General features: G+C 44.9%; 1 long non-coding RNA gene across 1 annotated transcript; it reads left to right on the top strand.

Moving 5' to 3' along the window:
• Positions 1–3,057: 3,057 nt before the first annotated feature.
• LOC123629902 lies at positions 3,058–9,674 on the top strand. The gene is made up of 2 exons (XR_006732369.1): positions 3,058–3,592; positions 7,984–9,674. It is a non-coding gene; the product is annotated as an uncharacterized LOC123629902 (long non-coding RNA).

The following is a 9,674-nucleotide window of genomic DNA, read 5'->3' on the forward strand; positions in this document are numbered from 1 at the left end:
CTACAATTTGCAGAGAAAGGGATTTTGACATAGAGGAGGAAGCATCAGGGGAGTACAACACTTATTGTGCCTTTACCCCTCCATCAGCAGCGAGGGTCTAACTCCTGACCTTCCTCCTTCAGGGCCCCTGGCGTCTGTCTGTGGGCTGAGGTTACTGCACCATCGGCAGAAGCGGATCATTGGTGGGAAAAATTCCTTAAGGTAAAAGGTTCTTTGAAGCAGATTTTCCATATTAAAGAATTATTTATATACATACAGCGTTACAAACTAGGCATGTTCTATTATTATAGAAGGGATTTGTTTCATTCATTTTATTTTCTAAACTAAATACAGACTGCGCTGATAATCACACTGTCTTTTGACCTGTGTTTAATTTATATAGACCCTGTTCTTCTTTTTTTTTTTCTTTTTTTTTTTTTTTGAGACAGAGTCTTGCTCTGTCAGCCGGGCTAGAGTGCCGTGGCGTCAGCCTCGCTCACAGCAACCTCAAACTCCTGGGCTCAAGCGATCCTACTGCCTCAGTCTCCCGAGTAGCTGGGACTACAGGCATGTGCCACCATTCCTGGCTAATTTTTTTCAATATATATTTTTAGCTGTCCAGATCATTTCTTTCTATTTTTAGTAGAGACGGGGTCTCTCTGTTGCTCAGGCTGCTCTCGAACTCCTGACCTTGAGCGATCCTCCCACCTCGGCCTCCCAGAGTGCTAGGATTACAGGCGTGAGCCACCGTGCCCGGCCATCTCTTTTTTTTTTCTTAAGAATACTTTTGACTTACGGAGAAGTTTCAAGAACAGTACATAGAGTTCCCACACACCCCTTTCCCAGTCCCTCTGGGGTAACATCTTACATTACCAGGCTACCTTTGTCATACTTAAGGGACCGACCTTACTTAGCATCACTATTAACTAAATTCCACACGTTATCTGAATGATTTCACTAGTTTTCACCTTATGTCCATTTTCTCTCCAGGATTCCACAGAGCCCCTTGCATATCACATTTGGCTGTCATCTCTTCTTAGCCTCCTCTGTTCCATGACAGTTTCTCAGGCTTTCCTTGTTTTGGTGACCTAGGCAGCTTTGAGGCGTCCCGGGCAAGCGCGTTGTAGAATGTGCTCAGTCTGATGTCCCCGTGAGTAGACGAAGGCTGCGGGTCTGTGGGGGAGACCACAGAGGTCAGATGCCTTCTTGTCACGGCCTAACGGGTCACACTCCCAACATAGCTGATCACTGACGCCTTCGCCTTGATCACTGGGTCAGTGTAGCATGTGCCAGGGTTCTCTGCTGCGGAGGGCTTCCATGCTCCTGGGAAGGAACATGGGAAGGGCATAGCAACTGTGAGGGCTGGGAGGTCAAGGCCGCCTCCTCACATGCACCGTCTGGACTGCGTCCACACAGGCAGGTGCCTCTTTCCCCTTGGGCCTCCCTGGGATGGAAGTTTCAAGTGCCCTGGAGGCTTTGCCAAGCTTTCTCTTCCCTGTGCCATGATGACTGTGAACAGTGGCTCCATGGCCAGGACCCAGAGGAAGGACAATGATGACATGGACATGTCATGTGAACAAGAAATGAAGCATCGTTGTTTTGAGCCATTGAGATTTGGGGGTGTTTGTTACTGCACATTACAGAGCCTATTCTTTCTCAGGGAAAGGATCGTTGTAAGAAGAGATGACAGCCAAATGTGATATGTGGGAACTCAAGGGCAGAAGTCAGCAGGGTTGGGGCCACAGAAGGCACAGTGTGTCCATTAGTGGTTTACAACTCAGCCTGGGACACAGCCAGACATGGGAGGTCTGCTCTGATGTGATGTGGCCTCCGTGGCTTGATGGGGGGCCAGATACCATTAAATCCCCCTGTCACAGGGTGAAGCTCTCCCTTCTAGATATCTCCTAATTACTGCAACACACATTGATTTTGTCATACATCTCATCTCAAATCAAATCATCACCTCCCATCAACCATAGCCAAGACCTGCTCCCGACTTTGTATTTCTGACCCTGGTATAGTCCTCTTCTCTTTACCAACTCAGAATCTTAGTATTATTTTTGGACACAGCTTCTGCTGTGGTCAATCACTTGTAGAGGTTCTACCCACAATGTTACACTGACTCTCAACTTTTCAATTCTATGGCTCCCTGTCCACTTCAGAACCTCCTACCCTTCTGTCTGCACCATTATGACAGACGCTATTTAACTTCCTGCTCTCTCTTCACCCTTCCCTTCCTCCCTTCCTGGTGTCTGTCTCTAATCTAAAGACCTGATCAATTCTTTCTACTATGCGAACTCCCTTCGTGGTCGACCATTGGTCTTCCACAGTCCGATTTCAATCTACTTGCCCAACTCATCTCCCGTTACCCCTGCACCTCAAACTCACAGCCCAGACAGCCTGCTGGGCCCATTTTCCAAGTGTGTGTGGTTCTTTGTGAAAAGGTCCCTCTTCCTCTTATGCTTTAACCTCTTTTCTCCTTCTCCAAGTGACAGATTCTGGCAACCCCTCAATGCTTGGCTCAAATGTCATCTCTTCTGTGAAATCTTGATTCTTTTCCTATTCTGGACAGAATTAATCATTCCTTTTTCCTTTTCCAGTTTGGAAAAATCATATTTGCTCTTTGGTGTTTGACTCAAGAATCACCTCTTATTTTCCTTCTTTCTGTATTAGTTTACTAGAGCTGCCATAACCAATATCATGGACCAAATGGATTAAACAACAAGAATTTATTGTATCACAGTACTGGAGGCTAGAAGTTTGAGATCAAGATGTTAGCAGGCTTGGTTTCTTCTGAGGTCTGTCTGTCTCCTTGGCCTGTAAATGTCCATCTTCCCTGTGTCTTCACATGGTCATCCCTCTGTGTGTGTCTGTGTCCATCTGTGTTCTGATTGCCTTTTCCTATTAGGACATCAGTCATATTGGATTAGGGCCCACCTTTGTGACCTCTTTCATATTAATTACCTCTTTAAGGATTCTATTCCCAAATAGAGTCACATTCTGAGATACCTGGGGTTAGGAGATACCTGGGGTTAGGACTTCAACATATGAATTTTGGGAATACACAATTTAGCAAATAACATCCTTCCTTCCTTCCTTTCTACTTCTCTCTCTCTCTCTCTTTCTCCGTCTCTTTCTTTCTTTTCTATGAAAAAGATAAGTTGAGCCCTGTACTTTCAGTAGGAATAAAGAGCAATGAATCCATGGTCCTTGTCCTCAAGCAGAGTCTAGTCTCTTAAAGGGGACAGGCATGTAACCAAATAAGACCAAGCTCCCTTCAGAAGGAATCATCAGGCTCCTTTGGGGCTCTGTCAGAACTCTGTATAACAGGCTTCAGCTAAAGAACTCCCCACGTTGTTCTAGAATGCCTTGTCTAGCTTCCCATTTCAGGAAGAAATAGTGAACTTCTTAAGGACAGGGCCACTTCAGTCATCTCTGAATTTACAGAGCCCAGAATTGTGCCTAATACATAATAAATGATCAACAAGTACTGGTTGAATTGAACCTAAATAAAGTGATGTTTTATTTTTATTCTTGAAGGATTTCTTGCTATGGATGAACTTTTTCAAGACTTAAAAAAGGGACAAGCTTCCTGGTTAAAGTCATGTCAAAGGTGGGCAATTACATCATATTTTGCTTTCAAACTGATAAAAATATGGATTCATATCTAAAAGAAGCAATGTTTCTACAATATGGGAGGGATGACCTCAGAGTTTTCTTCTATTTAGAAATCTCGGCCGGGCGCGGTGGCTCACGCCTGTAATCCTACCACTCTGGGAGGCTGAGGCAGGTGGATCACTCAAGGTCAGGAGTTCAAGACCAGCCTGAGCAAGAGCGAGACCCCGTCTCTACTAAAAAAAATAGAAAGAAATTATCTGGCCTACTAAACAATATATATAGAAAAAAATTAGCCGGGCATGGTGGCGCATGTCTGTAGTCCCAGCTACTCAGGAGGCTGAGGCAGGAGGATCGCTCGAGCCCAGGAGTCTGAGGTTGCTGTGAGCTAGGCTGACGCCACGGCACTCTAGCCCATGCAACAGAGCGAAACTCTGTTTCAAAAAAAAAAAAAGAAAGAAAGAAAGAAATCTCTCAGGTCTTTTCCACTGCAATGAGTTATGTATCTAAAAATGATAAGTGCAATGACAAATTAATATTAGTTACCTTTTGACATGAACCAAAAATAAAAATAAGCCTTATGCTCTGTGAAAATGACCAAGAAGTTAATCAGAATCTTACAACAACTTGAAAACATTTTGAGGAAATAAAAAAGTACAAAATTAGAAATGTCTGACTTAATTATTAAATAACTAAGCTTTAACAACTAATTTATAGCTTGAACAGTCGGGTCTAGTTTAAAGTTACTGGTGACAGTGTTTGTAACCGGCGGTTGCGTGGGATCGAGGGCACACTGTGATTGCCCGACACAGAGTCGCACTCTGTTTTTATTCAGAGACTGATGGTGATTTCCCCTCAGTCTCATCTCCGTCATCTGCCCAGGAGGCAGCTTCTGTGGGAGAATCCCGTGTGGCCGTCTGGGGCTACTTGCACCCCGTCGCGGCCCAGGTGGCGGAGCTGCAGCTGGCCCCACTGCACCGGCAGCCGGGCCTGGCGGATGGGCAGAAACTCGAGAGCCGGGCAGGCCACGCTCTGAAGCTCGTGCTTGGTCACCGCCTTTTCAGCAGTGTCCTGCCCTTCCTTTTCCATCTTTTCGGGGTCTTTGTAGAAGTAGAGACCAGATGTGACTTCCCACAGGGATGGGGGTAGTGACAGCCAATACATACCACCCCTGGGAAGGGAAAGGCTGGGGGTGGCCGTGCTGTTGGCAGGTGCAGCGCAGCCACTGCTGGAGGAGTGACGCTTGACCCGCTGGAACTAGAACTGTGATGTGACAAGATGTCATCAAAGTAGAACAACGACAACAACAATAATACCAGCAGGCACTTACATAGCAGTTGCTATAAGCCAGGCAGTGTTCCGCCACTTTTATATATGTGAACACACTGTACGTTATTTTTTGTTTAATATCACAAACACGTAATATGCAAAAGACTATTAACTCCTATGCATTTCTAGTGAGATGCCGTTTCCCATTAAGTCTCTTAACAGATGACCAAAAAAAATAAAAAACAAAAAAAAGCAAGCCTTACGTTACGAGAGGCTATCAGGGACCACCCAGCAAACCTTTTTAAAAAGCTACTTATGCCATGTAATTGAGCTCATAGAATTTCCTTTTAAGTATCGAATATATTATGCGACCAAAATCCAAAGTGATTCTTATGAACAAACAGCACATAGCTAAACTGGAAAATTATTCTGGGACCTCACACTGTTACAAAGTTTTCCCTTCCACAGAAGCAGAATCTTCTTCCCCAGAACATCCTTCTTTATTCCTTATGAGATCTCTTAGTGCAGCTCAAAGCATGCTTGGTCCTCTGAGAAATGTCTGAGTAAACACAGCAGTCATTTGTCTTGGGTAGTGGCTTTCTTCCTTGCTAAACCTAATCAGTTCTTTTAGCTCTTCTTTATGTGAGATGTGGATAATGCATACGTGCATATAAAAGATACATTTACAAAAATGTGTGCACCGTGTGGTTTAGCAGGGGATGCTCTCTGCATGGCTATGCGAGTACGTGATGCGTTGATAAATCATGCACACGAGTCCTTGTGGGGCGGGCCCTGGTCAGTGCAACGGGAACACACTGCGTAGCTGACCGGTGCAACACAAGCAGCCTGAACAGTACAAGCCTGAACCGCGTGGCTCCGCTTCTACACAGATTCTTCTCGATAAAACTTACCCTGACTGCACCTGCCTCTCCTGCCTCTTCTTCCACCTCCACCTCTTCCACAGTGAATATATTTTCTCTTCCTTATGATTTTCTTAGTAACATTTTTTTTTTAGAAATGAGTTATTGCTCTGTTGCCCAGGCTGGAGTGCAGTGGCACAGTCGTAGCTCACTGTAACCTCCGAACCCCTGTGCTCAAGCGATCCTCCCGCCTCAGTTTCCTGAGTAGCTGGGACCACAGGTGCACAACACTACACCAGGCTCTGATTTTCTTAATAATATTTTCTTTTCTCTAGCTTACTTTACTGTAAGAACACAGTACATAATGCATATAGCATACAAAATATGTGCTAATTGACTGTTTATGTCATTGGTTAGGCTTCCAGGCAACAGTAGGCTATTAGTAGTTAAATTCTGGGAGAGTCAAAAGTTATACGTGGACTTTCAACTGCATGGGGTCAGTACCCCCAACCTCCATGTTGTTCATGGGTCCACTGTACTGACACTGCCGGCCTCTCTTTTCCTTGGTGCACAGTCAGCATGCATGTCAATTGCAGTTTTAGTTTCTTTCTTTCTTTCTTTCTTTCTTTTCTTTTCTTTTTTTTTTTTTTTTTTGGAGACAGAGTCTCAGTCTATCACCCTGGGTAAACTGCAGTGGCATCATCACAGCTCACTGCAACCTCAAAATCCTGGGCTCAACGATCCTCCTCTCTGAGCCTCCCAAGTAGCTGGGGACTACAGGCATGTGCCACCATGCCTGGATAATTTTTTCTATTTTGGGTAAAGATGGGGTCTCGAACTCCTGACCTCAAGTGATCCTCCCATCTGGGTCTCCCAGAGTGCTAGGATTACAGGCATGAGCTACTACTCCTGGCCTGTAGTTTTACTTTCTCCTAAGCGTATTTCGTTGCTTCAGTGTTTTTGTCTTTGGATCAAATTTATTTATTGTTTTGGTCAGAATTTATGGACAATCTGCAAAGCAGTAGCCATAGGAGGGATTGCCATGCTCGCATTAGTCAGGGTCCCAGGGAAAGAGATGATGCACTCAAAGGGGTCGCCGAAAATACTTAAGTTGACAGACTATCTAGAAAAGCCAGGACAGGATTAAGGAGACCAACAACCTGTAGCAAAACCCCGGAGATAAGCGACAAGCAGAGGCCCTTATCACCTCTAAGCCTGTTGGGGACCGGGAGACGGGGACACTTACCAGAACTCAGGGCTCTGGCTGTGGAGAGGGGCTGCCGACAGAACCAGAGGCTCCAGAGGGGGAGCGAATGTCTCTGAGAGAGTGCACAGGCAGGAAAGCTCAGCCTCTCTCCACCCTGCTACGGACCAAGCCCAGCGAAAAGCAGAGATCTCAGAAGATGACAGGGGAAGAGGCTGGTTTTCTGGGCCACATAACAGGGTTGGTGGGCTCTGGAGGGACAAAGGAAAAATCCAGCTCTACACAAAAGGCAGGAAGAGAACGACAGGTTCCCAGAAGTCGGGGACTATGCACACGGCACCTTTCCATGACCATGTCCAGTGTCTCGTGCAGGGCTTGACACACACGTGCTCAACCAGGGTCTTAATGAACCCATGAATAGATTAGAAGTCAGATGCTCCTGAAATACAAGACGTTGCAACTAATAGGAGAGTACTCATGAATTCTGGCTTTTTTAGACAACCAACATGCCACATATTACTATTATTTAAAACGTCCTCTTCTAAAACAATATCTTTCTTTTATTAATCAACAAATATTAAAGGAGAATCTGATAAGTCTGGCTTTTCGGATCGTCCCTAACCTGTGCATGGAGGAATTGTCTTCAGAAGGGAGTTTCTGATGTCCTTAAGCACCTAAAATTTTTATAAGTAAATAAAAGAGCAAAGCTGTCCTGAAGAGAGAACCAAGGCTGCAAGGCGCAGCAGCAGGAGGCGGACTACGGTTCAAACCCTCACTCCACAGCCGGTGTTTCCAGGGGTGGGTCACCTGCTCTCCGAGTGCCTCAGTTTCTTCACCCATTCAATAGAGTATCGACTGGCTTAAAAAATATACAAAATAAAATAAAAATAGGAGTATTAACAGTACTACCTCTTAGACACTCCTTTCTAGCAACTGTCCTACCTTCATCAAATGCCATCATATTGCACAGTGCATGTTCCGATCAGTCAATAACTTCTATTGCTTCCGACAACTCAAAATCTCTTCCTTTAATCTGTCATTGTTTGTTCTCTCCAGCTGACCCCATGGCTTGGTTACTGGACTCTGCCTTACTGTCTAGCTCATACATTAATAAATGGGCACCTTAGCTCTGCTCTGCAGCTCTGGAGACCGTGCTTAGAGCAGGGCTGCCAGAGACGATGCAGACTTTCAAAATGTAAGTAAATACAGATGATGTTTAGATAAAATGCAAAGTAAAAAATTTGAATTTCAGACAGACAACCAATATTTTTTTAGTATAAGTATGTCACAAATATTGCACGACAACCCCAGATCGGAAGCCATCTTTCAAATCAACCTTGAGTTCTGAGGCGCTGAGAAGCACTGCTCAGCTCGTCCATTGCCACATTGTCCCTCTTTCCCTGGGGCCTGAGCACTGTCAGGGGCGACCCTATCTCGCTCTGGGGAGGAGCGTGCGGTGCGGCGGGATGAGCTCAGGGAGTGGACAGCTACCGGGCAGCCACGCGAGCCCAGGCAGCCCCAGCCAGTCCAGCAACCCAGCTCTTCTGGGAAGGAGGTTTAAACAAATACCCTCCACTGGGAAGAAAGAGATCACGGTGTCTGTGGGTTCTCAGTATTGGGTGTGTATGTAAAGCTGTATGAAATCGTGTGAAGAGATTAAAATTTTAATGACCACCCTTTGCACTCTAAGGATCTATCAAAATTCCGCCTTGAGCTTCCTGAGAGAGAAACTTCCTTTCCCGTCTCGTTGATAAACCGACACGGGTTCTGTTTGCTCTGTAAATGTATGAAAAAAGGGCTGGCCTTTCAGTTCCTGGTTTGGTAAGGACTGTTGAGAATCTGGAAGTCCTTGGACAGGCTAATGAAATGGAATTCTGAAGACACTACCCGGAATCTTATCAAATTCAAAGTGAACTATAAATTTTTATCACTTTTTGAAACCCAAGTGCAAGCCCAACTAACCTGGAGGTAGAATTGGGCCTGTCCACCTGGATCGGGAATGGAGGCAGAGGCTGCAACGTGTCCCACGAGTCCGGTGGGGCAGATCCTGGCTGACGTACGAAGACTCATTGTTTTCATCTTCATTATCCGTAGAAATACGCCCCAACTGACTGCAGAAAGGTAATCGAACTGATCAGCAAATTCATATTAAATAAGGCATCTGGAGAAGATATTTTTGACACTCAAAGTTGTGTTTAAAGTTTTGGGTTCTAATTCTTGTCATTTTATTTATTACTGTTAACTCTGCAGATAATAATTTTACCAGTTTTATTTCAAAATGTAGTCCATCTTTTTTCTTTTAGAGCAATCGCTCTCACTCCCTCTCAACCATATACTTTTCCTCTGTGCTTACTTTCTGAATGTTAATATGAGTGGACTGTCCAGGTCAACATTCTGGAGGCAGCGGTTATGAACTGTCCTTCTACAGCCAGACGTTGTCCTGACCTCTGTCACATATTCACGTGATTAGTCCAAAAGCCTGTCTCCCCCTTCTCCTCCCACCTGCTCCCCCCACTGTGACCAGGGCAAAATCCCTACATTCTCTAGGTAAGCTGAATGCGTGCCCTCTATTTTTGTAAGAATATAAGACAAGTTTCTACTCTACATGGACGATTGTTTCATTGCATACCTTCAAATCCCCTGGCTCTGCTATTTCTAGCCTTCGGTTGAACTTGGAAAAAGTAACTTAACCTCTTATGTTTTCTCACCTTTCAAATGTAGAAAATAAAAATTATCTCTGAAGTTGT

Source organism: Lemur catta, unplaced genomic scaffold (assembly GCF_020740605.2).
Source record: "Lemur catta isolate mLemCat1 unplaced genomic scaffold, mLemCat1.pri scaffold_62_ctg1, whole genome shotgun sequence".
Lineage (NCBI taxonomy): Eukaryota > Metazoa > Chordata > Mammalia > Primates > Lemuridae > Lemur > Lemur catta.